Source organism: Oncorhynchus clarkii, chromosome 27 (genome assembly GCF_045791955.1).
Source record: "Oncorhynchus clarkii lewisi isolate Uvic-CL-2024 chromosome 27, UVic_Ocla_1.0, whole genome shotgun sequence".
Taxonomy (NCBI): Eukaryota; Metazoa; Chordata; class Actinopteri; order Salmoniformes; family Salmonidae; genus Oncorhynchus; species Oncorhynchus clarkii.
The window spans coordinates 3,436,377-3,453,479 of record NC_092173.1 but is presented as its reverse complement, the minus strand read 5'-3'; the positions used below and the strand labels follow the sequence as shown (position 1 = coordinate 3,453,479).

The window sequence follows — 17,103 nt, the reverse complement described above, 5'->3', positions numbered from 1 at the left end:
TGGTCACTCTAACAGAGCTCTAGAGTTCCTCTGTGGAGATGGAAGAACCTTCCAGAAGGACAACCATCTCTGCAGAACTCCATCAATCAGGCCTTCATGGTAGAGTGGCCAGACGGAAGCCACTCCTCAGTTAAAGGTTACCTGACAGCCCGCTTTGAGTTTGCCAAAAGGCACCTAAATGACTCTCAGACCATGAGAAACAAGATTCTCTGGACTGATGAAACCAAGAGTGAACTCTTTGGCCTGAATGCCAAGTGTCACGTCTGGAAGAAACCAGGCACCATCCCTACAGTGAAGCATTGTGGTAAAGGCACCATGCTGTGGGGATGTTTTTCAGTGGCAGGGACTGGGAGACTAGTCAGGATCGAGGGAAAGAAGAACGGAGCAAAGTACAGAGAGATCGATGATCTCAGCCTTTAGAATAAGGCTGTAATGTAAGAAATGTGGAAAAAGTCAAGAGGTCTGAAAACCTCCCGAATGCACTGTAGCTAGTTCGAGCAAAGCATGCATACGTTACTGTATCATCATATGGGGTGCAGGTCTGTTAGGGTCTGTGGCCCCGCTCATCTGTTAGAGTCATGATAGCTTGCTCATTAAAGTAGCACTCCACTTTCTCCCTTGAACCAAGAGATAGAAGTCAAATACGAGCATTTTAAGCCCACAATTACAGTAAGTTATTGCTTGATTATGTCTTAAAGTGTTTCTGTTTTCTGAGGAACACCGAAGAGATATGATACAGAACAGATAAAACACTGTTAGTAATAAAGCTACAAACATTTTACCAGGAAAAGGATAGCACATGTTGGGCAAAACAGTAGTAGCCAATCGTTATCTCCACACGGTGCCAGATTAGAAGCCATTCATGAAAATTATGAAAATACTCCATATTAATGTATGTACCCTTAGAAATAAGGTTAATAAAACAGAGAGGTCTACATTCTTGGGGACCAGAATATTGACTGGTTTTCATCAAGCTGTCCGCTCAAGAGGAAGCTTCTCACTGTAACCAGTTCCTGTAATCTGGTTCAGAGTATTAATCAACCTACCAGGGTGTTTACATACACTACAGGAAGAAGATCATCCACATGTATCGATCACATTTTTACTAATACTTTAGAACTTTGTTCTAAAACTGTATTCGCACCCATTGGATGCAGTGATCACAATATAGTGGCTATATCCAGGAAAGCTAAAGTTCCAAAAACAAAAAACAAAAGATTTAGCAGTGACTTTTATGTGGATGATGTTAAACATATTTGTTGGTCTGAGTGCATCCAGACGCTGCACTTGATGCATTTATGAAATTGCTTCCTCCAATTATTGATAAACATGCACCTGTTAAAAAAACTGACTGTTAAGGCTCTATGGATTGATGAGGATTTTAAAAACGGTATGGTTGAAAGAGATGGGGCAAAAGGAGTGTAATAAGTCTGGCTGTACATCTGACTGGCTGTCTTACTGCAAATTGAGAAATTATGTGACTAAACTCAACAAAAAAGAAGAAGAAACGGTATTATGAAGTCAAGATCAATGATATAAAGAATGACGGAAAATGAAAATGATGGTCAGAAAGACAAATTCAACTCCATCTTTCATCGAATCAGATGGCTTATTCATTACAAAACCATTTGATCCAATTATTTTATTTATTACTTTATTGACAAAGTGGGCCTATCAGCTTGCTGCCAGCTCTTAGCAAACTGTTGGAGAAAAATGTGTTTGACCAAATATCTCTGTAAACAAATTAAAAACAGACTTTAAGCATGCGTATAGAGAAGGGCACTCAACATGTAGTGCATTGACACAAATGACTGATGATTGATTGAAAGAAATTGATAATAAGAAGATTGTGGGAGCATACTGTTAAATTTCAGTGTAGCCTTTGATATTATTGATCAACCTGTTGTTGAAAAAAACCTACAGTTGAAGTTGGAAGTTTACATACACTTAGGTTGGAATCTATAAAACTTAATCATTCAAAATGTCTTGTTAACAACTATAGTTTTGGCAAGTCTGTTAGAACATCTACTAAGTAATTTCTCCAACAATTGTTTACAGACAGATTATTTCACTTATAATTCACTGTAATTCCAGTGGGTCAGAAGTTTACATAGACTAAATTGACTGTGCCTTTAAACAGCTTGGAAAATTCCAGAAAATATGTAATGGCTTTAGAAGCTTCTGATGGGCTAATTGACATCATTTGAGTCAATTGGAGGTGTACCTGTGGATGTATTTCAAGGCCTACCTTCAAACTCAGTTCCTCATTGCTTGACATCATGGGCAAATAAAAAGAAATCAGCCAAGACCTCAGCAAAAAACATTGTAGACCTCCACAAGTCTGGTTCATCCCTGGGAGCAATTTCCAAACACCTGAAGGTACCAGGTTCATCTGTACAAACAATAGTACCCAAGTATAAACACCATGGGACCACACAGCCGTCATACCGCTTAGGAAGGAGACGCGTTCTGTCTCCTACAGATGAACGTACATTGGTGTGAAAAGTGCAAATCAATCCCAGAACAACATCAAAGGACCTTGTGACGATGCTGGAAGAAACAGGTACAAAAGTATCTATATCCACAGTAAAACATGTCCTAATATCGACATAACCTGAAAGGCCGCTCAGCAAGGAAGAAGCCACTGCTCCAAAACCGCCATAAAAAAAGCCAGACTAAGGTTTGCAACTGCACATGGGGACAAAAATCGTACTTTTTGGAGAAACGTCCTCTGGTCTGATGAAACAAAAATAGAACTGTTTGGCCATAATGACCATCATTATGTTCGGTGGAAAAAGGGGAAGGATTGTAAGCCGAAGACTACCATCCCAACCGTCATGTTGTGGGGTGCTTTGCCGCAGGAGGGACTGGTGCACTTCACAATAGATGGCATCATGAGGGTGGAAAATTATGTGGATATCTTGAAGCAGCATCTCAAGACATCAGTCAGGAAGTTAAAGCTTGGTCACAAATGGGTTTTCCAAATGGACAATAACCCCAAGCATACTTCCAAAGTTGTGGCAAAATGGCTTAAGGACAACAAAGTCAAGGTATTAGAGTGGCCATCACAAAGCCCTGACCTCAATCATATAGAAAATTTGTGGGCAGAACTGAAAAAGAATGTGCGACCATGGAGGCCGACAAACCTGATTCAGTTACACCAGCTCTGTCAGGAGGAATGGGCCAAAATTTACCCAACTTATTGTGGGAAGCTTGTGGAAGGCTACCTGAAATGTTTGACCCAAGTTAAACAATTTAAAGGCAATGCTACCAAATACTAATTGAGTGTATGTAAACTTCTGACCCCCTAGGAATGTGATGTAAGAAATAATAGCTGAAATAAATCATTCTCTCTACTATTATTCTGACATTTGACATTCTTAAAATAAAGTGGCGATCCTAACTGATCTAAGACAGGGAGTTTTTACTAGGATTAAATGTCAGGAATTGTTAAAAACTGAGTTTAAATTTCTTTGGTTAAGGTGTATGTAAACCTCCAACTTCAACTGTATGCGTTATGGCTTTTCAACCTCTGCCACATCGTGGATTCAGAGCTATTTATCTAATAGAACTAATATGTTTTTCTTTAATGGAAGCTTCTCTAATGCCAAATATGTACAGTGTGGTGTACTGCAGGGCAGCTCTCTAGGCCCTCTACGCTTTTCTATTTTTACCAGTGATCTGCCACTGGCATTAAACAAACCATGTGTGTCCATTTATGCTGATGATTCAACCATATACACATCAGCAAGCACAGCCATTGAAGTCACTGAACCTCTTAACAAAGAGTTGCAGTCTGTTTTGGAATGGGTGGCCAGTAATAAACTGGTCCTGAACATCTCCAAAACTAAGATTATTGTATTTGGTACAGATCATTCCCTAAGTTCTAGACCTCAGCTGAATCTGGTAATGAATGGTGTGGCTGTTGAACAAGTTGTTGAGACTAAATTGCTTGGTGTTACCTTTGATTCTAAACTATCATGGTCAAAAACATATCGATCCAATGGTTGTAAAGATGGGGAGATGTCATGCCTACTCTCACTCTCCCTCTCTGGTGGTCGAGGGTGCAAGGTTGCCCTTCATTATGCACACCTGTCACCATCATTAAGAGCAGCAGCACTCATTGGACTCATCTGGACTCCTTCCCTTTGTTGATTGCCCCATCTGTAAGTGTCTGCTCCATCGTTTGTTCTCTGTGTCTGCATTCATGTCGTTATGTGTTCATGTCCAGATGCTGTTCTGTCCTGTTCCATGTCCGTTGCCATTAAATGTTCACTCCCTGTACCTGCTTCTCGTCTCTGCCAACCATCGATCCTTACAGGGAGAGGTCTGTCTGTACTAAAGAGATGCTCAGAGTTTTTGACACCACACTCCAAAAAGCAAATCCTGCAAGCTTTTGTTTTTTCTTATCTTGATTATTGTCCAGTTGTGTGGTCAAGTGCTGCAAGAAAACGACCTAGTTAAGCTGCAGCTGGCCCAGAACAGAGTGGAACATCTTGCTCTTCATTGTAATCAGAGGGCTGATATAAATACTATGCATGCCAGTGTCTCTTGGCTAAGAGTTGAGAGAAGAGACTGACTGCATCACTTCTTCTTTTTATAAGAAACATTCATGCGTTAAAAATCCCAAATAGTTTGCATAGTCAACTTACACACAGCTCTGACACACACACTTACCCCACCAGACATGCCACCAGGGGTCTTTCACATTCCCCAAATCCAGAACAAATTCAAGAAAACACACAGTATTAAATAGAGCCATTATTTCATGGAACTCAATTCCATCTCATATTGCTCAAAGTAACAGCAAACCTGCTTAAAAAACAGATAAATCAACACCTCACAGCACAATGCCTCTCCCCTACTTAACCTTGATAGTTTGTGTGGATATATTGATATGGGATCCCGAGTGGCGCAGCGGTCTAAGGCACTGCATCTCAGTGCTAGAGGTCACTACAGACCCTAATTTGATTCCAGGCTGTATCACAACCGGCCATGATTGGGATTCCCATAGGGCGGTGATTCCCAATTGGCCCAGCGTCATCCATGTTAGGGTTTGGCTGGGCTAGGCCGTCATTGTAAATAGGAATTTGTTCTTAACTGACTTGCCTAATTAAATAAAAATATGTAGGTTGCATGTACCTTTTTTAGAATATATGTAGTTCTGTCCTTGAACTGTTCTTGCCTATTAATATTCTGTATGATGTCATGTTTCATGTTTTGTGTGTATCCCAGGAAGAATAGCTGCTGCTTTTGAAGCAGCTAATAGGGATCCTAATAAAATACCAAAGACCAAACCCTTTACCTGGCCATTCTCTGAATACCACGCGTTGTCTGGATCTCAGGGAACCAATCCCTTGGGTACTAATATCCGTCTTTAAGTTTAACCCACACAAACCTACAGAGAACGGATGCCCTCTGTACCCTCTTAGGATCTCTGACACCAATGAATTATTATGGGACTTTATCCCATCGTGCTCCGTTGACTGGAGTATCATCGGGAGTTATGAATAAATCACACTTTTCCCTCTGTGAAGCGAATTCCAGCTCCTCGCCAGCTTAATGAACACATCCTCCACTCACTCTCCGCTCCCAATTAGGCCAAGAGTTGGCATGTCGAGAATAAAGAACCCTGGCCCTCCTAATTCTCAGGGAACACTCCAACCTCATCCCCTTCATTAATTCCAAAGCGCTCAGTCAGTTCCTCTCCTTTGTCTCCACACTCTCCGCACTCCAAGTGCGCACGCATTCCAGTGTCGTCATGAAGATAAACTTTTAGAAAAAACGGTGCTATCTAAAACCTAAAAGGAGAACCCTTTGAAGAACCCTTTTTGGTTCCAGGTAGAACCCTTTTTGTTCCAGGTAGGAAGGTTCTACATGCAAGGTTCTACCTGGAACCAAAAACTCCTAAGGAGACTAAGAAATAACTCTTCTGCCCACTTGAGAGCGAGAGAAAGAAAACGATAGAATGAGGAGAAACGTTGTTGAGGAGATTCAAAGATAATTAAATATTTTCAAAGAGACCGATTCATCTTTCTGGGTCAGAACAGTGGCAGTTAAATCAGCAACTTGCACATGCGCAGGCTAGCGAATCACCACCGCTGTCTGAGACTGTCCAAGTACCAAGACAGGGTAGTCACGATTTTCAATCACAGCACCAGTTCTTTCATCGTAGAAAAAACAATCACCTCTCAGTCACTGCTGTGACTGCTTTATTAGAGTTGTTTGTTTAATGGGGACCTCTGCTGTTTGTTTTATGGGGACCTCAACCCTGATACGAAGCAATTATATTTTTTTAGTTAGAATTCTGGCACCAGAACTGTCAGTAAAACTGTAAATACTGCTTTTTGATAGAAATGCCATCTCTTACTGTGTACAATGAAGTATTTTGAGAAACAGTGGGGAGTTGATTACTGTAGCGTGGGCTTACAAAGTGGATTGAAACCGTGAAATGGGAGCTTATGTGTGGCTTTGGGCTTTTTGGCCCACACATACAAGGCTGAAACACAACTCAATAGCCATAAATGCCTCGGCTGTGGGAAGAGACCGTAACCCATAAGAGTCTAAGCCGGGGGGAGGGTTTAATGTGGATTTTTTCATCATGCTAATTTGATTTCCGCTGGGGCGCCGACATCGACCTTAGGGGGATAAAGGCCAAGTCCTGCAAAGAAAGCACTGGGTTATTTTGTTGAGAATACGTTGTAAAAAGGTGATCCTAATTTATAAAAACGGTGTACATTTTCCAATGGTGTTAGACATAATTTCTAAAGAGTTAGTTGAAATGGTGAGACCAGTCATAACCCCAGGAAAATGAAAACAATGGTGAGCATAATGGTCGGAAAATGCTGAGCTCACATAAAGTTCTGTACTCCATATCAAATCAAATAAAATGTTATTTGTCATATGCACCGAATACAACAGTGAAATGCTTACTTTACAAGCCCTTAACCAACAATGCAGTTCTAAGAAAATACCTAAAAAAAAAGTAAGAGATAAGAATAACAAATAATTAAAGAGCAGCAGTAAATAGCAATAGCTGGGCTATAAACAAGGGGTCAAGGTAATTGAGGTAATATGTACATGTAGGTAGAATTATTAAAGTGACTATGCATATATAATAACAGAGAGTAGCAGCAACGTAGAAGGGGCGGGGGGGCAATGCAAATAGTCTGGGTAGCCATTTGATTAGATGTTCAGGAGTCTTATGGCTTGTGGGTAGAAGCTGTTTAGAAGCCTCTTGGACCTAGACTTGGTGCTCCGGTAGCTTGACGTGTGGTAGCAGAAAGAACAGTCTATGACTAGGGTGGCTGAAGTCTTTGACAATATAAGAAGATGCTGAAGACACATGGAACATTTTATTTGCCAAAGAGAATATGAGAGGAAAAATGTGTAGATCTGCCGAATGACTCCAGCTTTGACGTTAGCATGGAAATGGAGTGTCACTTTGGTCCAGAGGGCCTGTTCAAATTGCTACCCTGTTAGGATTAAGTCATTATTTTGTGAAAAAATGTCAATACCGTGTGGTTATGTTGGTGGACCATGGCACTTTCAACACCAGGTTTGTGTCTTCAATTCCTATGGGGGACCAGTATAAATAAAAATGTAATCACTACTGTAATTTTCCCTGGATAAGGGTGTCTACTAACATATTAAAGAGAAATAGCTTTTAGATAAGCACAATTAGTGCATTCACATACTTATTAAAACTGAAAAGTAGTTGAGTGATGATGTTACGCAAGCCGCAATTTACATTAACACTAATTTTGAAACTTTGTTGTCATGAGTGAGATGCCCTTGTGAGTTACAGAGGCCTAGTTGGAACAGGCACATTAAAGCTTTAAAAAAAAATGATGTGTTGCAGCCTTTGTATGTCTCTCTGGAATACTAAACTAGCCTTCACTTGACATTTTTAGCTGAGTGCAGTTGCCATACTCTGGAACACAGTGCAATGGTGTTGAACAAAGAAAAGCTTGAACGTTGCGAGCTTTCTAGGTCAAAGAGCAGTGCATGTCTGCATGACACTCAGGACCTGGGGAAACTAGTGCTGGCAGATGTACACATGAAGAATAGCAAAAGCTAGTCCTAGACATTCCGTCCTGTCGATGTGTTTCATGTGAATGGAGCAGGTAAAGGATTTTCAAGGATCTCGTAAAGGGCATGTGAGAAAATGGTAAGCCAGAACAGAAAACGGGAGATCTTTCACTATGATTTAATAAAAGCTGCGTTTAGGATTCATGTAATTCTCCCAGACGCAGGGACTCAACTAAGAATGGCAGAATCAAAGGAGGCATAACTGAAGCCTTCTGAGATAACATGACCTGTGTCTCCCCAAAAAGTCTTCAACTCAAATGAAGCTGTTACACTTGTGCATCCCACAGTTGAACAAAAATGGCTCCAACATCCGTTTCAGGCTCCACCTCTATTGCAGAACAACCTTTTACAGACGAACAGACGAGGATAATGGCTTAATTTCATAACACAACCTCCGAAAGGAAATAATGTGCATTCAAAAAGACATTGTCTTCGTAAACTGTCACAAACGTCACAAACGTTAACTAAGTCAAACGTATGACTTATAGGACCTCGAAGGGTTAACCTGCTGTTCACATTTAGCCAATTCAATAGCAAAGGACCTTGTCTATTGTGATTAGTAACTGTTAGTTTCCTGTGTGTTTACATCCATATATCGCAACGCCTTTCCTACTAATTGACTGTCTTTCTGCGTTCCTCTACCACACATTGAGAGATATAGCTGAAAAACGTGTGATTTGGAGATATTTACTACATTTGCCCTCCTTCTACAGTTTGCTGCATTATGTTTCCTATTTCCAAACCACCCCACACTTCCATATGACTTTTAACATGGACCAACGGTGCAGAAAATGGTGTCGTAAACCAAATCTGCAGAGGTGACAGACGGACTAAATAGAACAACTGGCGTTACTTAAAACATCCCCCAACAATGAGAAAAGTCTGTATGCCGGTATTCAACTCCGTGTTTGACAAACGAGGTCGAAAATCAATGACAACGTTTGGCTACTCTTTTGATACAGTACATGGCAGACAAATAATTGTTTTGTCTGAGTGAGGAAGTACTTTGAAATTGTGAAGGGCTCACAGGCTAACATGTTTGTAGTACGCCTCTTTCCTTTACGTGGTTTTTTTCCCCTCTAACTGATTGGAGTATTTTTCTAATCTGAACTCCCTTAGCCACCACCAGTTTTAATGCCTTCCTTTGCCTTATTAAGACAGTCCTTATCTCTGCCTCTTTATTAATGTGGGCTAAAATTCACTATATGAAGACAGATAGAGGCAGTGTATCAGCCTGCAAAATACGCATCTAATGACTATGCAGAAGGGGACTTCACATGGCTGCAAGCTCTAGTGGTTTGTTGCACCACATTTACATAGTAGCTTGTGTTATTATTGATAATGTTCTAGTCCCAATAGGAAGCAGCCACTCAAATATTTCCATTGAAGTCTCCGGGGCACAGATCTCTCTCTCTCTCTCTCTCTCTCTTTCTGTGTAGTCTGTTTATCTCTCTCTCTTTATCTCTCTCTTTCTGTATATTTCTGTATCCTTCTCTCTCTCTTTTCCTCTACCTCATTCTCTCTCTCTCTCTCTCTCTCTCTCTCTCTCTCTACCTCTCGCTCTCTACCGCTCTCTACCGCTCTCTCTCGCTCTCTAACTCTCTCTCTACCTCATTCTCTCTCTCTACCTCTCTACCTCATTCTCTCGCTCTACCTCTCTCTACCTCATTCTCTCTCTCTCTCTCTCTCTCTCTCTCTCTCTCTCTCTCTCTCTCTCTCTCTCTCTCGTGCAACTTTTTATGTGTGGCACAACACAAATGGCTGCTTGAAAACGACATATGCCCAAAAAATACATAAAACGTCATTCTTGTGGTATCTAGCAGTTGTGACATTATATTTAACGCTGTTAAATATATTCTAAATGCTTTATGAAAGAGTTCATGCAAAGTGTGCGTCTATGAAATATGGGCAGGCCAATAACATTTCCTGACAGTGCAGCAGAAAGACAGATGGACTGCTGGACTGAAGATGTAGAAATGAGTCTCTTCGGAGGACTGCATTATTATATGTCACACCGTAGCAACTGCCTATGTAAGACACACTACAGACCCTACAGTCTCTTGTGACTAGACAGGCAGGCTTTATGCCAAACGATACGGCGAGCATCAGTGCATCAAAACTGCCTGGAGAAACTTTGCAGCTGTGTCCGTTATTAAATAAGGAGTTGAATGCCCGTCGGGCAGGCAGATTGAACTGTTCAATAGAAATATAGTGAGAAATAATGACCATCCTTACATTCAATTCCAGGCATGATTTTGCTGGTTTGTACAAAATAAGAAAATCAATTTTGATATGCAAAAGTAGAGGCTTGGGGAGGTCTAATGGTCTAAGCAGCTGCCTCTGGAGCACATGTACAAAGTACAGCTGCCAGCATGGCTTCAAATCCGACCCACTGCTCTCACTGCTCTCTCTCTCTATCCAATAAACATACAAAATCCTTAAATATACAATACCGTTCAAAAGTTTGGGGTCACTTAAAAATGTCCTTGTTTTTGAAAGAAAAGCAATTTTTTTTGTCCAAAAGTTGAGGACTTGTGAGGCATCTGTTTCTCAAAATCAGACACTCTAACGTACTTGTCCTCTTGCTCAGTTGTGCACCGGGGCCTCCCACTGCTCTTTCTATTCTGGTTAGAGCCAATTTGCGCTGTTCTGTGAAGGGAGTAGTACACAGCGTTGTAAGAGATCTTCAGTTTCTTGGCAATTTCTCGCATGGAATAGCCTTCATTTCTCAGAACAAGAATAGACTGACGAGTTTCAGAAGAAAGTTCTTTGTTTCTAGACATTTTGAGCCTGTAATCAAACCCACAAATGCTGATGCTCCAGATACTCAACTAGTCTAAAGAAGGACAGTTTTATTGCTTCTTTAATCAGAACAAACGTTTTCAGCTGTGCTAACAAAATTGCTAAAGAGTTTTCTAATAATCGTTTAGCCTTTTAAAATGATTAACTTGGATTAGCTAACACAACGTGCCATTGGAACACAGGAGTGTTGGTTGCTGATAATAGGCCTCTGTACGCCTATGTAGATATTCCATTAAAAATCTGCCGTTTCCAGCTATAATAGTCATGTAGAACATTAACCATGTCTACACTGTATTTCTGATCAATTTGATGTTATTTTAATGGGCAGAAAATGTGTTTTTCTTTCAAAAACAAGGACATTTCCAAGTGACCCCAAACTTTTGAACAGTAGTGTATATATATAAACAAATCCTTTAAAAAATATATAAATAAGGAGTTGATGCTTGAAATCAGTTGTTGTCGTGATTTAAAAAAAATAATCTACAGTTGTCATCTCATCAGCCCAAGTTAATAGAGGTTGTTGAAGGTAGTGCCTAGCTTTAATGGCAGCCCCATGGCACTATGGCCGGATGCTGCTAGTGCCCATGCCCAGGGATGTAACTGGAAGACAGGCGGATTGATCGGAACACTGTTCTTCTCATGACAAGGACATTAAAAGCCAAGAGGTGTTTCTGACCATGGTTGCGTTCCAAATGGCACCCTATTCCCGATATAGTGCATTACTTAAGGAACATGGCGCCATTAGGGGTGCAACCCGTCGCTGTCCTTTGCACCCCCTGGGAGATGGATGAATGTCATATATAAGAAATGGTTTCTTTCTCTCTTTTTTCTTTATTTTCAATTGGCCAATTGTGATTGATTTGACAATCTGTTGGATCATGTGCTTGTTCTGACGTGAACATTTTAACATGTGATTGCTCTATAGTGCGCTTGCAGTGCTGCATACATAACAGTCCTGACAGCATTATGTCACCTATATAAAGAATGGCACGTATTATCTCAACTACCTCCTTGGTAATATGGCTGTAAGTATTTGGGCTTCTTGATGTACTGTCATCTGTATAGTATTTGATGTGATGACTGCCAAGCACAGTTACTGCAACTGTGGAGGAGCACATTTCTGTCACTGGAAGGAAAACATTGCATTTTCATCATACTTACCAGTGGTGTATAGTGCTTAAGTAAAAACTACTTTTTACTCCGTACATTTTACCTGACACCCAAAAGTACTTGTTACATTTTGAATGCTTAGAAGGACAGGAAAATGGTCCAATTCACGCACTTGTCAAGACAACACACGGTCATCCCTTCTGCCTCAGATCTGGCAGACTCACTAAACACAAATGCATCTTTTGTAAATAATGTCTGAGTGTTGGAGTGTGCCGCTTGGTTATCCATAACTTCTAAAAACAAGAAAATGGTGCTGTCTGGTACGCTTAATATAAGGAATTTTAAATTATTTATACTTTTACTTTACTTTTGATACTTAAGTATATTTGAGCAATTACATTTACTTTTGATACTTAAGTATATTTGAGCAATTACATTTACTTTTGATACTTAAGTATATTTAGAACCAAATACTTTTAGACTTTTACTCATGTAGTATTTTACTGGGTGACTTTTATTTTACTTGAGTAACTTTCTATTAAGGCATCTATACTTTTACTCAAGTATGACAATTGGGTACTTTTCCACCACTGATACTTACTATACTATTTAAAGACTCCATTCTACATTTTCTAATAGTGTATGCCAGTCATTGTATTTGTAGGCAAATGCAGCACTCCAGAAAGTTTATTTTAAAAAAGGACTGAAAGACGTCTCCTCATTTCACCTATTTATTTTCCTCCGGAAATTTCTAACGCGTTTCGGCTGTTACTGTATGCTTTCATCAGAGCATAAAAAAAGTGCCAAAGCCATTGTTTTTTATATTCAGGTGCCTAGGTGATAATTACAATTGCCCACACCTGTGGGAGGGCGGTACATAATGGTCATTTAAAAAAAGCATTTGAAAGTATTCAGACCCCTTGACTTTTTCCACGTTTGTTACGTTACAGCCTTATTCTAAAATTGATTAAGTACAACATTTTCCTCTTCAATCTTCACACAATACCTCGTAACGAAGAAGTGAAAACAGGTTTTAGAAATGTTTTGAAATGTATAAAAAAAATAAAACAGAAATACCTTACTTACATATTGATCATCCTTGAGACGTTTCTACAATTTGATTGGAGTCGACCTGTGGTAAATTCAGTTGATTGGACATGTCAATATACAACCCCACAGTTGTCAGAGCAAAAACCAAGCCATGAGGTCGAAGGAATTGTCTGTATAGCTCCGAGACAGGATTGTGTCGAGGAACAGATCTGGGGAAAGGTACCAAAACATTTCTGGGGCATTGAAGGTCCCCAAGAACACAGTGGCCTCCATCATTCTAAAATGGAAGAAGTTTGGAAGCACCAAGACTCTTTCTAGAGCTGGTCGCCCGGCAAAACTGAGCAATCGGGGGAGAAGGGCCTTGGTCAGGGAGGTGACCAAGAACCCGATGGTCACTCTAATCAGAGCTCCAGAGTTCCTCTGTGGAGATGGGTGAACCTTCCGGAAGGACATCTATCTCTGCAGCACTGCATCAATCAGGCCTTTATGGTAGAGTGGCCAGACGGAAGTCACAACTCAGTAAAAGGCACATGACAGCCTGCTAGGAGTTCACCAAAAGGCACCTAAATGACTCTCAGACGATGAGAAACAAGATTCTCTGGTCTGATGAAACTAAGATTGAACTCTTTGGCCTGAATGCCAAGTGTCACGTCTGGAAGAAACCTGGCACCGCCTGGAAGATACCTGGCACCATCCCTTCTGTGAAGCATGGTGGTAAAGGCATCATGCTGTGGGAACGTTTTTCAGTGGCAGGGACTGGGAGACTAGTCAGGATTAAGGGAAAGATGAGCGGAGCAAAGTACAGAGAGATCCTTGACGAAAACCTCTTCCAGAGTGCGCAGGACCTCAGACTGGGGCAAAGGTTCAACTACCAACAGGACAACGACCCTAAGCACACAGCCAAGACAATGCAGGAGTGGCTTCGGAACAAGTCTCTGAATGTCCTTGAGTGGCCCAGCCAGAGCCCAGACTTGAACCCAATCGAACATCTCTGGAGAGACCTGAAAATAGCTATGCAGCGACGCACCCCATCCAACCTGACAGAGCTTGAGGTGCTTCAACAAAGAACTGAATACAAAGTCTGAATAGTTATGTAAATATGATATGTATATATTTTTTAATAAATTTGCTAAAGTTTCCTAAAACCTGTTATTGCTTTGTCATTATGGGTTATTGTGTGTAGATTAATGAGGGGGGGAAAAAACGTTTTAATCCATTTGAGATCTTTGGTGCATTTAGTTACTTCCTATTGCAAAGTAAAGCCTACAAAAATAGATGCTTGGGGGAATAAAAAATAGACATCTGGATAGAAAGATTATAATTGAATTTAGGAATATATATATATATATATATATATATATATATATATATATATATATATATACATAAGCATTCAAAATACAGCACAGCCATATAATCTACATGTAGGAACCTCTGTAATCCTATGGGACGGTAAAAAGCCTTTTACAGTAGGAGTGGCATATTAGAAAGCAATTGAAATCTTTAGAAAAAGGCTTTACTCGGTTCTTTAGAGAATACTTCCAGTTGCCTTACGTGTATGTATGTGTGTGTGTGTGTGTGTGTGTGTGTGTGTGTGTGTGTGTGTGTGTGTGTGTGTGTGTGTGTGTGTGTGTGTGTGTGTGTGTGTGTGTGTACATGTGTTTGTTAACATGCATAAGTATGTGTGTGTGTTTTTTTGTTTTAGACGTGTGGAAAAAGTACAGCCGACTGGAGCATGGTTCTCTAAAGGGGTTTTAGTCTGCACTTTTCAACTTTGTTGAAACACTCATCTGGTCCCTTTTAATCATATACTTTGGTAATACCAGGCATCGTTTGGTAAATATGCACTCTTATTTTCACATGAAATATGAAAGCTGACCTTGTGATCCACCCACTACCTGTAATTGTTGGCATTGTCTCTCAATTGAGGTGTGAATAGATCATTGGTCATGTTAAACTTGTTTCACACCTTTACTTGACAACTTAACTAGCTGAGTGTTGATAAACAACTTGCAGGCATCTCTATCATTGTCTGACTTAATACTATTTGGGACTCCTTTATTAACATATATTTAAAGATGCAATAGGTCCGTTTTTTCAAAATATTTGAATGTGTGTGATATCCATAGTTGGATAAATGAAAGGTCATGATTTATTTGCTTCATTTTGGATAGCCTATACATCTCCATAAAAAAAAATTGAGAGATTTTTCCCCACCAATAAGTCAGATTTGTCCGGCAGACTACATAAACTAAAGCTAACTGTGATATTTTAGGAGAAAAAGGCAGTTATGCTTTTTTTCAAAGGTTTAAGAACTAGCCCCGCCTTAATGATACACAGTCTGAATTTCTGCTCCCAATAGTTGGAGCGACTGTTCCACTGTCAGTCTTGAAGGTTACCTCGTGCGTAGTGGGTAAACGGTGCGGAGAGGAGACGGATATTTCGCTGCTCTCACACATAGGCTACACACGCCATCAAAGAGGCTGAATTAAGATAGCCTGAATCTTAAGTAAAATATTTAAGTAAAAAAACAAATCTTGAGTAGGATATGATAAAACCCATGTTTTTGTGAAGAGCGTTCATCAGACCATATGGTAGTGCCTTTGGTGGCACAACTTCTCCTTTGCTTCTGAACAGCCAGAGTCGGTGAACAATTTGAGAACAGTGAGCAAAATGTTCAAGCCAAACAGAGGACATCAAAAGCGGTGAATTTGGATATCGTTGGATTTAAAAGACGGATCCTTCCCTATAAGAGCAGTGATTCAATCAAACTTATGGCGTGAAGGTAAGAGCACATCTTGCTCTGACACCTAAACACAGGTTTAATTCTCATTAAATTGACACGGTGTCCACATTGAAGAATAGACATAGGCTACCCGATGCCTGCACTATGAAGGAAAGTGTAGACTAGATCCAGTTGCTTAAAGTGATATTTCAAGATCATAATATAGTTATTCGTTTTTTTGCATGTAGTGAATGATTCTCCCACTTAAGTTTTCAATTAGTAACAATTTGCGCACGCCTGAATTTTATAAATTGATGAGGTATGGAGTCATTTATTATGTTAGACCATATGCTGTATGGCAGTGATCATTTCATGATCAACTAAATTATGTGCTCCAGGCTATAATATTTCACGCGTGCGTTTGCGTGCCTGCGCGCGTTGTTATGTGTGTGCTTTTGCGAGTGTGCCTGCGTGCATAAATATGTATGAGTCTGCTTACTTAAGTTTGTGGCGTGTGTGTGCATACGTGCGTGCGTGCCTGCGAGCTGCGTTTGTTTGAATGCTCTCTGCATCAATTTTCTGTAGATTTAGGGATCATTTCTGTGTAATATGTCACAGGTATAATACAACATGACAAGGTTGCCTGTTGGTCTTCTTCAAAGGCCCCGACGAAAGGGCAGAGCAAACGGATGATTGTACACGCACTCACCACTAGTAAGCCATTTAAAGACTTATTGAATGTTTATGGTCAGCCCTGCTCCATAGATGGTGTGTGTGTTTGTGATCCTATGAAGGAACTGCCTGTGCTTCTCATGCAGCTTCTTGTTCCTATCAACAGCCTCTGAGAATAGCAGCACCATCTTTAGTGTTTCTTAAATGTGTTGCCTTAGCATATAATCTATTAGTATATACATTATACAGTAGGATATATCTAAATCGATGAGAGTTATACATGTATGGTGTTGTGTTTTGACTATACTCTATACTATACCACTTTTGTATTTGTGTTTATTATCTACTAGCCAAGGCAGCAGCTACTCTTTCTGGGGTCCATATAATGTACAATACATTTCACAACAGATTTCACAACACCGTTAAGTGTGTGCCCTCAGACCGCTACTCTACTACCACATATCTACAACACAAAATCCATGTGTACATACATGTGTGTAAGTGCGTATGTTATCGTGTGTGTATGCATGTGGCTGTGCCTGTGTGTATGTCTCTTCACAGTCCCCACTGTTCCATAAGGTGTATTTTGTATCTGTTTTTAAAAAAAATCTGATTTAGCTAAAACAGTGTTTTGTCCCTCACAAGTAAATGAT

General features: G+C 40.2%; 1 protein-coding gene across 1 annotated transcript in view; it reads left to right on the top strand.

Moving 5' to 3' along the window:
* Positions 1 to 15,413: 15,413 nt before the first annotated feature.
* Positions 15,414 to 17,103, top strand: part of LOC139385652 (dopamine receptor D2a) — a 30,084-nt gene continuing 28,394 nt past the window's right edge. The window contains exon 1 of the mRNA XM_071130892.1: positions 15,414 to 15,838. The gene's annotated coding sequence lies outside the window, so the exon portion shown is untranslated. The remainder of the gene's footprint in view (positions 15,839 to 17,103) is intronic.